Genomic DNA, 17,314 nt, shown 5'->3' with positions numbered 1-17,314 from the left:
TGTGTTGATTCTTGAGGTATAGGATCGTTATTTTGTATCTCGGGTTCTTCTCGAATTTCTTCGAGTTCCATCATCTTGCCTTTCTTATCCAATAAGAACTCCTTCTCCAAAAAGGTGGCATTCCTTGAAACAAACACTTTTGTTTCAGTGGGATGATAGAAATAATATCCGATTGAATTCTTCGAATACCCTACAAAATAACATAAGGTGGATCGACTATCCAACTTATCTCCCACTGTCTGCTTTACGTAAGCAGGACATCCCCAAATCCTCAAGTACGAATACTTAGGAGCTTTGCCATTCCATAACTCGTATGGTGTTTTGTCCACTGCTTTAGTGTGGACGTTGTTTAACAACAATACCGCCGTTTCAAGAGCATAGCCCCAAAACGAAGGTGGGAGCTCAGTGAAGCTCATCATAGATCAAACCATGTCCAACAAGGTTCGATTGCGACACTCCGAAACACCATTCAGCTGAGGTGTCATAGGAGGAGTCCACTGAGAGAGAATCTCATTCTCTTTTAGATAATCAAAGAACTCGGTACTTAAGTATTCTCCACCTCGATCTGATCGAAGTGCTTTAATACTATTACCTAGTTTGTTTTCTACTTCAGCCTTGAATTCTTTGAACTTTTCAAATGATTCAGACTTATATTTCATCAAATATAAGTACCCATACCTAGAATAATCATCAGTAAAGGTAATGAAGTAGGTGTGACCAAATTTTGTACCAATACTAAATGGTCCGCAAACATCTGTATGGATCAAATTCAATAGATTTTGACTACGCTTTGGCTTCCCTTTGAAACGAGATTTAGTCATTTTTCCTTTGAGGCAGGACTCACAAGTAGGTAGAGAGTTAATATCAGACATATCAAACATGCCCTCTCCCACTAGCTCGTTCATCCTCCTTGAAGAAATATGACCTAGCCTAGCATGCCAAAGGTTTGCTGGGTTTTGACTATCAATTTTTCTTTTATTTGTTGTTATCGGTTTATCAACATAATTAATTGGAACGTATTTTAATTTTAAGTTATATAGATCATTTTCAAGTTGTCCACATCCAATTAAACATTCATTCTTGTAAATATTGCAAATCTCATTCACAAAATTGCAAAAAAAACCATCTCTTAGAAATAGAAATAATGTTTTTAACCAAATCTGGCACATATAAAACATCTCTAAAAAATAACTTAAAATCATTCTGCAAAATTAAACAAATGTCTCCCACAGCTTTGGCTTCAACTCGAGAACCATTTCCGAGCCTCAGCTGGGTCTCACTCATCTTAAGCTTGCGACTTCTTGTCATCACCTGCAAATCATTGCAAATGTGAGATCCACATCCGATATCCAATACCCAAGAAGTAGTATTAAGTGAAACATTTATTTCAATATAAAACATACCCTTCGCAGTTCGCAACTGCTCGAGATATTCCTTGCAGTTACGTTTCCAATGACCGGGTTTCTTGCAGTGATGGCAAACATCCTTGGATTTTTCCATGTTTGAAGCATTTGTCTTGTTCTTCTTCTCGGGTCCGGTTTTTTTGGATGGGGCAGAACGTTTCTTACCCTTTGTACTTGGCCCCTTCTTAGCAGAAGAAGAGGAGCCCACCAAGAGAACCGGTTTATCCTTCTTTAAAGTGGCTTCATAAGTTACAAGCATATTGACCATCTCTTCAAGGGAGGCCTCTATCTTGTTCATATTGAAATTCACCACAAAACCGTCAAACGATGAAGGAAGAGAGAGAAGTAATAAGTCCACATTGAGTTCATGCTCCAATACCAATTCAAGCGTTACCAACTTCTGAATGAGCCAAATCACGCGTACCCCATGATCACGGACCAAAGTCCCTTCACGCATGCGACACGTCATTAACTCTTTTACAATAGCGAACCTTTCAGCTCTCGATTGAGCCCCAAAAAGTTCCTTGAGTTTTGTGTGAATGTCAGCAGCATTCACGGTATCCTCAAATCACCTCTGGAGTTCATCAGACATCGAAGCTTGAATATAGCATTTGGCTTTGATATCATGGTCCCACCATTTATCAAGTTTGGCCAACTCTTCCGGACTTATATCAGCTGGTGCTTCCTTCGGAGGAGATTTTTCTAACAGGTAGAACATCTTCTCCGAGGTCAAGACAATCTTCAACTTACGGAACCATTCCGTATAGTTTGCGCCAGTCAGTTTTTTTTGTTCGAGAATAGAGAATAGTGGATTGCGCGAATTCATCCTAATGAAATACTGAAAAGAAACAGACAATAATCAGTGATTGTTTAATTAATTTACTAAGACATAAAATAAGACGAAATTTATTTTATGAATCTCACTCCCACTATTTTAACGATTTCACTACCCTCTAGTGAAAACGAGAAACATTTTCTTTAGTGGGAACATGGAGTCCAATTGACAAACTATAGTCTCGAATAATATCAGCCAACCATAATTTTCAAATGATATAGCTCAATTGCTTCCAAAGCAACCTCCATGTTTTTACCTCATGTCCAATAAGGGCCCAATAATATGACGCCGTTTATTGTGACACGTCAAGATGACCAATCAATATTAAATTGTGATGGACGGTCGCCATGTGGATCCCCAATAATATGAGCCAATCCCATGGGAGTTCCATCCAACTTACAACATGTGTCGATCCAATGTACAGATTTCCGACGAACGGGCCCCCCCAATAATATGAGTCGGACCGTATCCGCGGGTAGCATCTTATACATTGATCGTTGATGGAAGGTAGGAACATTTAAAAAATATTTAAATGCCCTTTTGTTTATCTTGATATCAATTTTAAATCATATTTAAAATGAGAGATTTTAATTTCGAAAATTTGTCTCATCATTTAAAATTTGTATGCTTGCGGGATTCATACAATTTAGTCTAAACATGCATACAACAATAATATCATATATTATTTTAGGATGATCGATTTCATTACTAATCGACCCGTGGATGCCAATCACGAGTCTAAGTCCAATCCTAGGTAATATGCAAGTATGCAATGCAATCCTATTACATTGAGCTTCCAATTTACATTTCTTCGGTTTTTATTGTCTGCTGGGCCCACCTTTGTCTTCAAATCTTCATCTCCCACTAAGTCTAAAATTTACAATAAATTTCGATGACAAGCAGGGGATACATATTTAAGGGGTGGGGAACGGGCCATAAACCAGGCTCACTTTTATTACATATGATAATTCATATTGGGCCATAAACCAGGCCCATTAATAAATCCAACAACAATAATTAAAACCAAATGTAAACAACCTAACATACACCTATAACATTGGTCATGGCAATCGATCATCCTTATCCATTAATATTTAATTCAAAAATTAATTTATTAGATATCATGCAATGGAAATAAAATTTAAATAGATAAAATCATATTTCATACATAAAATCTTATTTTATATATAAAATCATATTTTATCTAGTTTATCCATAAAATCATATTTTACATATAAAATCCAATTTTATACATAAAATCATATTTTATTATCAATTGTAACAAAATTAATAATTAAAGATTTAATTTATTGGATTAAATTTATAAATTTCCAAAATTCAAAATTTATCCAAAAATTAATTTTCTTAAAAATTTTGGGCTCAAACAATTTTGACACATTTCCTCGTGGACCAACTGAAACAATTTTTAATCGGGCCAAAAACTGAGCCCGATAACAATTAACAGGCTGAAATTCAAAATTTCAAAAAAATAAAATTTTAATTTTTCTGGGCTGCCCGGGACGATCCCGGGCAGTCCCCAACATTCGGGCCGGGGGCCCAGCCCTGTCGCTGGGCCGCTGGGCGCGGCCCAGCTGCGCGCAGGGCAGCGGGCAGTCCCCCCCGGAAAATTAAAAAAAAAAAATTTGTTTTATTTTTCTGAAAAATCGAGGCTTGTACAATTGAACAATATTTTAATCGTAAAATCCGAGAACAACCTGTCTCTGATACCACTGTTGGAACATGGTCGTTCTCCGGATCGAAAAAGAAAGTGATACCCGTTGCAGCGGAAGTTTTAAAATTTTATATGGAACGATTCCATATGGGTATCAAATTCCTACGATTAAAATTGATAACATAAAATTTAAACAATGTAAATTTTACCTTAAAATCTCGAAACGAGATTATGGACACCAACAGATTAAACTGCTCTTATTGTATATCCCAGGAACTGATGAACGAACGTTTCTTCAATCAGGTCCACGAACAGAAGTTTAATCCCTCTGATAGACTGCACTAGAAATTCTATCAGAAGTTTCTACGAAGAGATAGAACAGATATGATCTGTTAAATCAGTCTGCAAATTCAAAAATTCACAGACTGAATTTTCGAACACTGTGAGAGAGGGGGAGGGGTCGGCATAATCCCTTGAGAGAATGCTCTCTAGGGTTTTGAAATTTTTGACCTGTGTTGTAATTTCTGCACTGCAATAACTTATTTATAATGTGGGCTGCTAACAGCTTAAGGCCCATTAGTCCTAAGTTCAAGCCTGACAAGCAAAGCCCGCATGTTCAGAAATTAATATAAAATTCATCGTGACACAGATTGATAAACCAATTTCACCAATGTGTAAAGAAACCATTTCTGCATCTTTTAAAGTCAAGATAAATTTTCTGAATACGAATTCAGTGATTTCCAAAAATGTTCATTACTATGTCATTTTAGAAAATCTTACTCCCTCTACTCTTAAATAAGAAGTCCCACTTCTTTATTCACTAAATTTAACTCTTTAAATTTAATTATCTCAACGAGGATTAAAAATCCATTACTTGTGTGACCCTCAATGGTTCAGGGATACAGCTAGCCGTGGGCTCACAACTCCTTGTCTCTCGGAACAACAATTTCCGACTTACCCAACGAACCATGGTAAGAGCGCCTAGCAACATCGCCCCATGATTCCCTAGGTATCACTGATAGTGCCTGAAAGAACCAATAGATTTTGGTTAGCGTACAGTACGGTCCCTTCATCCATATATCCCGATCGAATCAACAACCATTGGTACATCGAGAGTCGTTCGAGATTCGATAACTATGCAATGCATCTTGAAGATCAAATAGTGACATCGCATGTGCTACTAGAAAACCAAGTAACCTAAAACACATCATGTACTCTGGCCAGAGATTCGTCACACTAATATCTCCTCAGATTGCATAGGATATCCACACTCGCAAGTGTGCGGTGAATCCTTGACAACAAAGCATCGACTCCTATATGTGTCATAACCGTACCCAATCCCGAAACCTGATGACCCTAATAGAGTCGGTAAACGAGTCAAAGCACAGTACTAGCATATAGAGTCTCAATGATGTTTCAAGTAATAAGGACTAATGGTGTACAACCAAAATCGCGGACTATATCCACTCGATAAGTGATAACCACTTGAAAAGTCCGAATAGGGTAGTTCGATCATTCATCATATAAATATCCATTTGCATGCTTCGAACATCTCTATGTTCCATACCAATGAAACGTGGTACTCGGCATCGCAAATGCTAGTCTCAATCTCTAGCGATCCTTATCCTTATTTGTGGACGGCTCAATTGACTAGGAACTGTTTATCAAAATAGCAACAGTATATCATTATATAATAATAAGATAAAGTGAACGCCATTTAAAGAACGTATATTATATTAAACAAAGATTGTTTACAAAAAGAGACTCTCAAAGCCTTTAGCCACAAGTTGGCTAGCAGGACATCAACTCTTTCAAGGTGTTCATCAACTTCTCAAGAACAACATTCGTAAATGTTCTAACATGCATGCTAGGCTTAATATACATTGTTCCAACTACAAACAACCCGAGTCCATATCTAATCCTCTCTCATGAGCTACCCTTGTCGACTTTGGCCAGATCATGCCCCTTCTGTTATCATGCACACATACAAAACAAAACAACAGCCGGAAACTTCCGGTGAGAAATCATTCTCAGTATAATTGACATATAAAAGACTTAATAAACCATATCAACTCTAAACATATCGACTCGAGAATAGAGTAAAATAACGCATATATCGAATAAGAATTGATTCATTTAATGTCGTTGTCATCAAGATTCGTAACCGATCTTGACATGGATATCCATCTATCGTTGTCATATCTGACTCGAAAATAAGGTCGCCTCAGACCTTGGCAATAGAATCAATTCTAACATCATATCAAATCATAATTTAAAGATCTACTACCTGTTATGGATCGAAAACATCAATCAAATAAAATCAAACAATAACCAAGTATGTGATTTTGGCGGGACAACTCAAGAAGCTTCATTCTTGAGTTTCAAATCCCTGACTTGCGATGTCGTCTTATACCTTCATATTTTCTCGGTTTGAACGCTTCAAATCTGAAACATAACATCCAAACATTCATATCAAACTTCGTTCAAGTCTATCATTTCAGAATCGATTCAAGATCATCATTATATCTTCAATTAAAAACACTTCAAATCTTGACTTTTTTTTCTTCGGTTTGAATTAGAATTCTTGAGTCGTTAGCCTTCAAAACTAGTCTGAAATTGAAGAATATAAATGCCACAACATCAACAACATCTCAAAGAAAATCTCAGCTCAGTCATAGGCTATCAACACAGTCTCAAAACACGAATCGACGGTGTAGCAATTGAAAATCGGTAACCAACACGATATCGAATTCAATATATATCACTCCTCATACACAAAGCAGCCATATATCATCAATACTCAGCATAATCATATGTAAAATTGTCAAAATGCATGCTGAATATCATATCCATCACAAATGAGATTCGTTCTTCAATCCAAAATCGATATAGAACAATACAAAACCTCAAGAACACGTGCATATGAGCAAATTCTGATCTCTACCATATTTCAATCTTCAAACATGCCGAAAGAAATAAAGACTTACACTAGATCGAAGTCCTCGTTGCAAGGATTCCAGAACTATTTTCGGAATCAAAATCGGACGATCGGATCAAAAGTTACGGGATTTTGAAAATCGGAAATTCAAAGAAAATGAAGATCTCGGCTTGCTCTGTTCGATTTTTCTGAATTTCATATATGGAATACACGCATACATGCTGACAAATCTAATTAAAATCGGATAACTTCAGGTAATATTGCAATTTAGCCCATGAAACTTCATAAATTTCAATTCAATCCTCTGCCCTTATTTTAATTCAATTTCAATCCTAAATAATTTAAGAATATTAGAATTTAAATCAAAACTCCAAATATTCCCAAATTAAATATACTCGGATTAAAATTAAATAAATTTTGGATTAAATCAAATAATCTCGGGCCTTACATTTCTTCCCCACTAAGGCATGAGTTCGTCCTCGAATTCATAAGCAAGATAGATATGCAGTCTATTATTCATAAGAATAAGGAATAACAGAAAACTGAATAAGACTCACATCAATGGAATAAATAGGAAAATCTCTGTCTCATATCATCTTCAGTCTCCCACGTCATTTCTTCAACTCCGTGTCGACTCCATTGAATCTTCACCAATGGAATGGTCTGCGTTTGGAGTTGCTTTTCTTTCCTATCAAGTATCTGAATAGGCTTTTCAAAGTAACTAAGAGTTTCATCTAATTCAGTTTCATCGGGTTGCAAGATATGAGATTCATTAGGTTGATACTTTCAAAGCATCGAGACATGAAATACATCGTGGATACCAGATAAAGATGTAGGAAGACCGAGTCGATGAGAAAGATTTCCTATCTTCTCGAGTATCTCATATGGCCCAATAAATCGTGGAGATAACTTTCCTCGCTTGCCAAATCGTACTGTGCCCCTGAACGGTGAAATCTTCAAGAACACTCTATCTCCCTGTTCAAAACATAATGGCTGTCGTCGAACATTCGCATATCTGGCTTGTCTATGCTGCGCTGTTCTCATTCTCTGTCTAATCATATCCGGTCCCAATTCAGGTACCTCTGACACATCATCCCAATACAATGGCGATCGACACTTATTTCCATACAACGCTATGGAGCCATTTCTATACTCGTCTGATAACTGTTGTTGTATGCAAACTCTACAAGTGGTATTGAATCTTGCCATGTAGTATCAAAATCAAGTACTACAGCTCTAAGCATATCCCCAAGAGTTTGAATAGTTCGTTTAGATTGTTCATTGGTTTGAGGATGATAAGCGGTACTCAAATGTAAATGCGTACCTAGAGCTTGCTGTAAGCTATGCCAAAAGTGTGATGTAAATCTTGGATCTCGATCAGATACAATCGACTTTGGCACACCATGTAATCTTACCACTTCTCGAATATAAAGATATGTCATCTGATCATGACGATAAGTCATTCGATAGGGAAGAAAGCATGCAGATTTCGTCAACCTGTCAATAATCACCCAAATCGCATCACATCCTCGGGATGATCGTGGTAACTTCTTCACAAAATCCATGGAAATGTGATCCCATTTCCATTCAGGAATAAATAAACTCTGCAATAATCCACCTGGTTTCTTCCTCTTGGCCTTCACCTGTTGGCAATTGAGGCATTTGGATACAAATTCAGTCACATTAGACTTCATTTGTTTCCACCAGAACTGATTCTTCAAATCGTTGTACATTTTTCTGCCTCCAGGATGAACACTTTATCGACTACAATCGGCTTCCTTCAAAATATTCTATCTCAAATCTGAAAGATCGGGAACAACAATTCGGTTATTCACATATAATACATCATCATTACTAACCTGATACTCGGATTGATTTCCTGATCTGATCATTTCAATCAACTTCTGAACACTTAAGTCTGATTTCTGTGCTTCTTTGATTCGAATCAACAGTTCTGGATCAGCACTGATAGCACAAACTCTCATTGGTCTTCTATCTGTCTCAAATAGTAATCCAGAAATACAGCAATCTTCAATCAAATGAGATACACCTATAGTAGACAAGGACAAAGCACATACCTTTCTACTTAGGGCATCTGCTGCTGCATTCGGCTTCCCTGGATAATATTTGATTTCACAATCGAAGTCTTTCAATAAATCAAGCCATCTTCTTTTTCGCATGTTCAGCTCATATTGTGAAAACAGATACTTCAAACTCTTATGATCAGAAAATATCTCAAACTTTTCACCATACAGATAATGTTGTCAGATCTTAAATGCAAAGACGATAGCTGTCAATTCAAGATCATGAATTTGATATCTGATTTCATGTGGTATCAGTTGTCGTGAAGCATATGCAACAACATGTCCTCTCTGCATCAAAACACATCCCAAACCTTGGTGAGAAGCATCGCAATAAACAACAAAATCACCAGTACCTGAAGGGATTGTCAAGGCTGGCGCTGTGGTCAACCTATTCTTCAACTCAAGGAAACTAGATTCACAAGCTTCTGACCAAATAAACGGTGCATTCTTCGTGTAAGTTGCATAATAGGCTTCGCAATAGATGAAAAGTCTTTGATAAATTGACGGTAATAACCTGCTAAGCCCATAAAACTTTGGATTTTTGGCACAGATATCGGTCTCTGCCAACTGATCACAACTTCAACTTTACTTGGATCAACTGAAATATCATCTCCTGAAATTATATGACCAAGAAAAACAACTTTCTGCAACCAAAATTCACATTTTGATAACTTGGCATAAAATTTCTCTTCTCGCAAAGTTCTTAATACAGTTCTGAGATGGTTGACATGATCACACAGATTCTTAGAGTAAATTAAAATATCATCGATAAAAATAATCACAAAGTCATCTAGATACTTCTGAAATACTCTATTCATCAATTCCATAAATACTGTCGGGGCATTGGTCAATCCAAAAAGCATGACAATAAACTCATAATGACCATACCTCATTCGAAAAGCAGTCTTTGGGATATCTTCATCTCTCACCCTCAATTGATGATAGTCTGATCGCAAATCAATCTTCGAATATACTGACGAACTCTACAATTGATCAAATAAATCATCTATACGATGTAAAGGATATCGATTCTTTACCGTTGCTTTATTCAATTGCCAGTAGTCAATACATAATTTCATCGATTCGTCTTTCTTTCTGAAAAACAAAACCGAATCACCCCAAGAAGAAACACTCGGTCTGATATAAACCTTGGCTAAAAGATCTTCAATTTGTTCTTTCAGTTCTTTCAATTCAATTGGTGACATACGGTAATGTGCTTTTGATATCGGTTGTGTACCTAACATCAATTCTATACTGAAGTCTACCTCTCGAAACGGAGGCAATCCCGGAATGTCGTCAGGGAAAACATCAGTGAATTCACTAACCACTGGAAAATCAGCCAATTTCGGGCTAGCTTTCAGTACATCAACTGCATAGATAAGAAATCCTTCTGCCCTTTTCTGCAATAAGTCAGTCATAGAAAGAACAGATACTAAAGGAATTCTGGCTCATGATCCCTTACCATAAAATTTCCACTCATCGGCCATATCAGGTCTGAATCTTACAATCTTCTGAAAACAGTCAACTGTAGCTCTGTACTTGGTTAACATATCGATACCAATAATACAATCAAAATCAGATAAACCAAGAACAATAAAATCTAGCTCAATCTCATGACCCTCAAACTGCAATGTACAATTTCTTACAGACTTCACTGATATAATACCTCGTCCCAAAGGTGATGAAATAGACACTACAATAGCTAAGGGTTCAACAGGAAAATCATGTAATGCCACAAAGTGCCCAGAAATAAAGGTGTGTGATGCACCAGTATCAAATAAGACATAGGCAGGATAACCATAAATGGAATAGTTACCTGCAATCACGTCATCAGGTGCATCTTGTGCTTGCTCCTCAGTCAGTGCAAACACTCGAGCTTGTTGCCTCTGCTGCTGGCTCCCAGCTTGACTTACTCCAACACGTCTCTATGATGATTTCTGAGGTTGGAATGAATGCACTGAGGATGCTTGCCTCTCTGGCTGTGTTACTGATCGAGATGATACCGCACCCTGTGCACTTCCAGAACCTCGCTGTGGACATACTCTCGCAAAATGACCCGGTTGTTGGCAAATGTGACAACTGCCAAATACTCCTCTGCACTGCTCATTGGTATGGCGTCCTCCACATTTAGAGCAGTAGACATCAGAAGTATCGGATTTCTGTCCACCTCTAAACTGTCTGGATCCACTTGAACTCAAAGAGCTACTACCTGACCGTTTAAACTGTTTGCTTTTTCCTTTAAAGAAGTTCTTCTTGCCACTGCTACTACCTCCTGCATCAAATCAAGGTGGTGGTGGAATCTGTGGCTGTTCTTGCGGTTGTTTCATCGGCTGTGGGACAAACTGTACTCCTCGTTGCCTCAGTATACCTGCTTCAGCTCCTTTTGCACGATCAAGAGCATCAGCAAAATTGTTTGGTCGTCCCGCATTCACTAGAGTGAACACATCTAGATTCAGCCCGTTGATAAACTGATCAGCTTGAGCTTCATCACTAGCAGCAATATGTGGAGCAAACTTCAGTAGGCTAGTAAACTTTGCAACATATTCTTCAATATTTAATTGCCCTTGTTGCAAACTTGCAAATTCCGCTCCCTTGTCCTTGTGATAAGAAACAGGAAAGAACCGTTGATAGAAAGCAGTTTTAAATACAGCCCATGTGATAACTGTACCTCGATTTTCAAACGCTTTCTTCGTCTCTATCCACCAACTCTTTGAAAGGCCATGTATTTGATGAATCACAAGTCTGACTCATCGATCATCTGTATAATCAAGGGATTCAAATAATTGCTCGATATCCTCCAGCCTATTCTCGCAATCAACAGCGTTCTCAGTTCCTTGTAACATTGGTGGTTTGAAGGATTGAAATCGTTTCAACAGTTTTTCCATCGGATTTGCATCACCACTCATCGTATCAACAGAAGTACTACCATGTCCTAGTTCAGGTGCTGTTACTGGTATTTGTGCAGCATTAGTCTGTTCTGGCTGATACACTACCAAAGTATGTCTAGTATTCGGTGCTGGTCGGGGAAGCATATCTGATAATCAAACAGATTAGTCCACAATTCATCAATATATCATATACATAATTTTGTCTCAGTCCCTCCTCTGATTAGCACTTTCATGCGTCATCAAGAGATCGATTTCTGATTCATTCAATACATGATATTATTCAGTTCAGGTATTCAACTAGCATGTAATTCTGCAAACTGTACGGCATACTCTTACCATTTAATCACATAATCATGCGATAATAAAGTCGGAAAACAGTAAAGCATATACCATGCGAACATGAAATCAGTAAATAAATCTATCAAAAGGACTCGATCTACCTCGCTCATCTAATCTCAGTCCGAGAAACTTAAGCTCTGATACCACCTGTTGTGGGCATCGGGTTGCTAATCTCATTCTTAGGGCAATTAGTAATTAATCATCATTAATTAAACAAGGAAGGAATAAGATCAATAAATTTTTTTTTAAGGGGGGTGCGCTCAGTAGGTTAAAAACCGCCGACCGGGCGCCCCAAAATCTCCAACCTTTGGGTTGGGGAAAAATGGAGCTGCGCTTGGTCTGCTCTTTTCTGCAGACCGGGCGCTGTCGTGGACAAATTTGTGCTCTGCTTTTCAGCTGTGAAATATGACTCTCCCAATGACTCCAATCCAACATAATGATGTCCCAAAACATGTATACATACATAAAACAAGATCTAAACATGTTTGTAACAAGTCGATACATCAAACCAAACATTTGGAATCTAACAAAAGCATGAAACTATACAAGGTGTTCATCAACTTCTCAAGAACAACATTCGTAAATGTTCTAACATGCTTGCTAAGCTTAATATACATTGTTCCAACTTCAAACAACCCGAGTCCACATCTAATCCTCTCTCATGAGCTATCCTCGTCGACTTTGGCCAGCTCCTGCCCCTTCTGTTGTCATGCACACATACAAAACAAAACAACAGCCGGAAACTTCCGGTGAGAAATCATTCTCAGTATAATCGACATATAAAAGCGTTAATAAACCATATCAACTCTAAACATATCGACTCGAGAATAGAGTAAAATAACGCATATATCGAATAAGAATTGATTCATTTAATGTCGTTGCCATCAAGTTTCGTAACCGATCTTGACATGGATATCCATCTATCGTTGTCATATCTGACTCGAAAATAAGGTCGCCTCAGACCTTGGCAATAGAATAAATTCTAACATCATATCAAATCAAAATTTAAAGATCCACTACCTGTTATGGATCGACAACATCAATCAAATAAAATCAAACAATAACCAAGTATGTGATTTTGGCGGGACAACTCAAGAAGCTTCATTCTTGAGTTTCAAATCCCTGACTTGTAATGTCGTCTTAAACCTTTGTATTTTCTCGGTTTGAACGCTTCAAATCTGAAAACATAACATCCAAACATTCATATCAAACTTCGTTCAAGTCTATCATTTCAGAATTGATTCAAGATCATCATTATATCTTCAATTAAAAACACTTCAAACCTCGACTTCTTCTTCTTCGGTTTGAAATCAGAATTCTTGAGTCGTTAGCCTTCAAAAATAGTCTGAAATTGAAGAATATAAATGCCACAACATCAACAACATCTCAAAGAATATCTCAGCTCAGTTATAGGCTATCAACACAGTCTCAAAACACGAATCGACGGCATAGCGATTGAAAATCGGTAATCGACACGATATCGAATTCAATATATATCACTCCTCATACATAAAACAACCATATATCATCAATACTCAGCATAATTATATGTAAAACTATCGAAATACATGCTGAATATCATATCCATCACAAATGAGATTCGTTCTTCAATCCAAAATCGATATAAAACAATACAAAACCTCAAGAACACGTGCATATCAGCAAATTCTGATCTCTACCATATTTCAATCTTCAAAAAATGCCGAAAGAAATAAATATTTACACTAGATCTAAGTCCTCCTTGCAAGGATTCCAGAACTATTTTTGGAATCGAAATCAGACGATCGGATCAAAAGTTACGGGATTTTGAAAATCGGAAATTCAAAGAAAATAAAGATCTCGGCTTGCTCTGTTCGATTTTCTGAATTACATATATGGAATACACGCATACATGCTGACAAATCTAATTAAAATTGGATGACTTCAGGTAATATTGCAATTTAGCCCCTGAAACTTCATAAATTGCAATTCAGTCCTCGGCCCTTATTTTAATTCAATTCCAATCCTAAATAATTTAAGAATATTAGAATTTAAATCAAAACTTCAAATATTCCCAAATTAAATATACTCGGATTAAAATTAAATAAATTTTGGATTAAAGCAAATAATCACGGGCCTTACACTGAGGCTGTTCCACCAATGACCATTCATAATACTTCTCTGCTTATGTTGAATTCTACTGCAATTCGTGCTCAAATTGCTCATGCTGAGATGAAAATTGCTCAAGCCAATGCTGATATTGAGTACTATGAAGCTTTTTTAGCTGAGTACAGGAATAAACTTGGATTACCAGGGCCCTCTGGACAAAAAGGGGGAGTAGGATGAAGTGCTGGTGCTGATCAAGCTGAAGCGGAAGATGATTAGAGTCTTACTCTGGTCATAGTTGGTTTTAGAATTTTTTCTTATCCTTATCTTTTATTTTTGTTATTTTGCTCTAAGTTCAAAATATATTTCTGAGTTGATTAGTTTGTACTCCTTATTACTCTCTGATATGCTATTAAACTATCTGCTACTCTGATCTTGTAAGTGTTGAGAGTAGGTGTTGCCAACACGACTGCACAACACTGTGTTCTGAGGTGATTAAATTCAGGGGGAGCTTTAGTTGCATAAGATAGGGGGAGTTATTTGCACTTGTGTGTGTTTTGTCCAGAAAGGCAAAAAGGGGGAGTTTGAAAGATCATGTCATGCACATGTCTTTAAATATTTCTTATTTGAAATATTTGATTTCTAATGATATATTGTTTCCATGCTTTGTAGGATCTTATTTATGAAAATATATTGAAGATCTATTTATAGGAGTGCATGGACCGATCAAAAGATAGAAATTAAGAGAGAACGATTATCAAAAGAGTGGAATATAGAAGGCAAAATACATAGAGAATTCACTACAGAAATTCTGAAGTTTTGAAGATCGATTGTTGAATAATTTCTGGAGTGTTCATTGTTGTTACACTGTGTTGCCGAGTAGTGTTGGAAATACTGAAGAACACACGAGTGAAGCATTGTTCAGAAAGTGTTTCTTTGGTTTTCGTTTTTCGGCTTAGAACTTCCTATTGGTTTATTATTCTAGTTCTTACTAGTTTTTAGGAAGTCATTTATTTTTTCAATCTGTTGAGAAAAGTAATTTTCATAAACAATCACTAGTTAGTTTTTGTAAACTGATTTGATTTTCTAGTGATTATTTTTCCATGAGGCATCGCACAAGTATTTTATACTTATGCACATAAATATCTGTGTGCTATTTACTTTTACTGTTATTTATTTATTCCGTTGCATAGTGTTTTCTTGAAGTGTTGACAACACTGAAAGATAACACAAACTCAAAAAGTTATTTCTGGTATTTCTGTAATTTCAGACTGTCCAAACCTAAGAGTAAAATACAAGGAAAGCGAGGCGAGGCAGCGCTTAAAATTGATATGTCCCAAGCCTTTGACAGGGTTGAATGGAGTTTTTTGAAACTCATGATGCTGAAGTTTGGCTTCCATCAAAGATGGGTTGATTTAATCATGCTTTGTATTTCAACAGTTTGGCTTCATACAACATATTATCCTTGAATTGAAGGATAGTCAGGGAAGATGAATCGAATTTCAAGAATAAACTATATCGGACATGATATAGATTATCAAACGCTCTGAGTACTTTGGAATCTGTGAATACAACATATTATTCTCTGATTAACGGATAGTCCAAACAGACTAATCAGATTTTTCAGAATACGCTGTATGAGATGTGATACGGATATGCATAGATAGCCGTTACGAAGTTAATTAAATGATGAAATTACAGGAATGATTGAAATCTATTGTCAAGATAGAGACTTTAGATTTCTTTGATAGATTGTGGCATCGATTGATTGATAATCTAAGTGTGTGGTTATATGTGATTGCATTATACCATTCTCTGATCAATGGATTATCTGAGTTGATTTTCCATATTTTGAGAATATTCTCAGAACTTTAATACCTGATTCGGTATTAATTGACTTGATGTATTTCCAATTGATTATATGATTCCTGTAAAAGCTATCGAGTCGGTATTGAGATAGTGCTTTGATGATACGATAAGAAGGAAACCAGATTTCTTTGTGTTGAAATGATATTTCAGAAGTATCCGACATCGGATCAGATGTGATTGGAAATACACAGAGAATATAAATATGAATCTGTATGAAATGAGAACAGAGAAGAAAAAACAGAGTTAGTAAGTGAATGATAGATATAACTTTTAAAAGCTGAAACTGATTGGTCAGCGAAAAATTTATTCGTGAAACATCTTTCGATTCAGAATAGAGAAAGAGTAGTATATGATTTACAGATTTAGACTATAATGTTGGATACTGATCTTGAAGCGATGAATAGAATGATAGTGTAGACTTGATATATCTTCTGTGCAGAGCATAGAATGATACAAAGAAAGAAACAAGTCGTCACTGAAACTGAATTTCACTGAATGAGATGTCAGACAGAATTGATGATTTTATTGAAAGAATTATTCTTTCCAACTTGATATGATGGATCAGATTTGTTCCACGTATCTAAGTGAAGGAAGTATCAATAAATTCTTCCTATGTGCTTGAATCAGATGAAATAGATATTGAAGATATTCTGAGTTAAGTCGAATATTAGACAGATCTTTGATTTAGGATAAAACAGCTCAGAAAGAATTATTTTCAATGAATTAAAGTACAACAGAATAGATACAAAATATAAGAAATAACCTCACAATAGATTAAGAGATGAGATACGAAGATCAGATTTGGATGATTGAAGTGAGAATTACTTCAGATAATCACTCAGTCTATCAGAATTAATATTTCGACTGAATACGATTTCGAGGACGAAATCATTCCTTAGAGTGGAGGAATTGTAAGGCCCGAAAAGATTAAGTTATTAATTACGGAATTTGAGATTTAAATTCTGTAATTTATGGATTTGAGAATTTATGAAAATTATAGATTTAATTTCCGAGCCGAAAATATTTACTTTGAGAATTTACGGATTTTGAGATTTAAATTTCGGGAATTCTAAAATTAAAAGATTAAATATTTGATTTGAATATTTATGTGATTTAAGAATTAATTTTTGAGTTCCGAGAATGAAAGAAGATTTAATTCGACGGTGAAATCCGAGCAGGGATCAATTTGCAAATATAGAGA

The sequence above is a fragment of the Henckelia pumila genome, chromosome 2 (assembly GCF_033568475.1).
Source record: "Henckelia pumila isolate YLH828 chromosome 2, ASM3356847v2, whole genome shotgun sequence".
Classification (NCBI taxonomy): Eukaryota; Viridiplantae; Streptophyta; class Magnoliopsida; order Lamiales; family Gesneriaceae; genus Henckelia; species Henckelia pumila.
The sequence above is the reverse complement of the archived record's forward strand: the minus strand, read 5'-3'. Positions refer to the sequence as shown.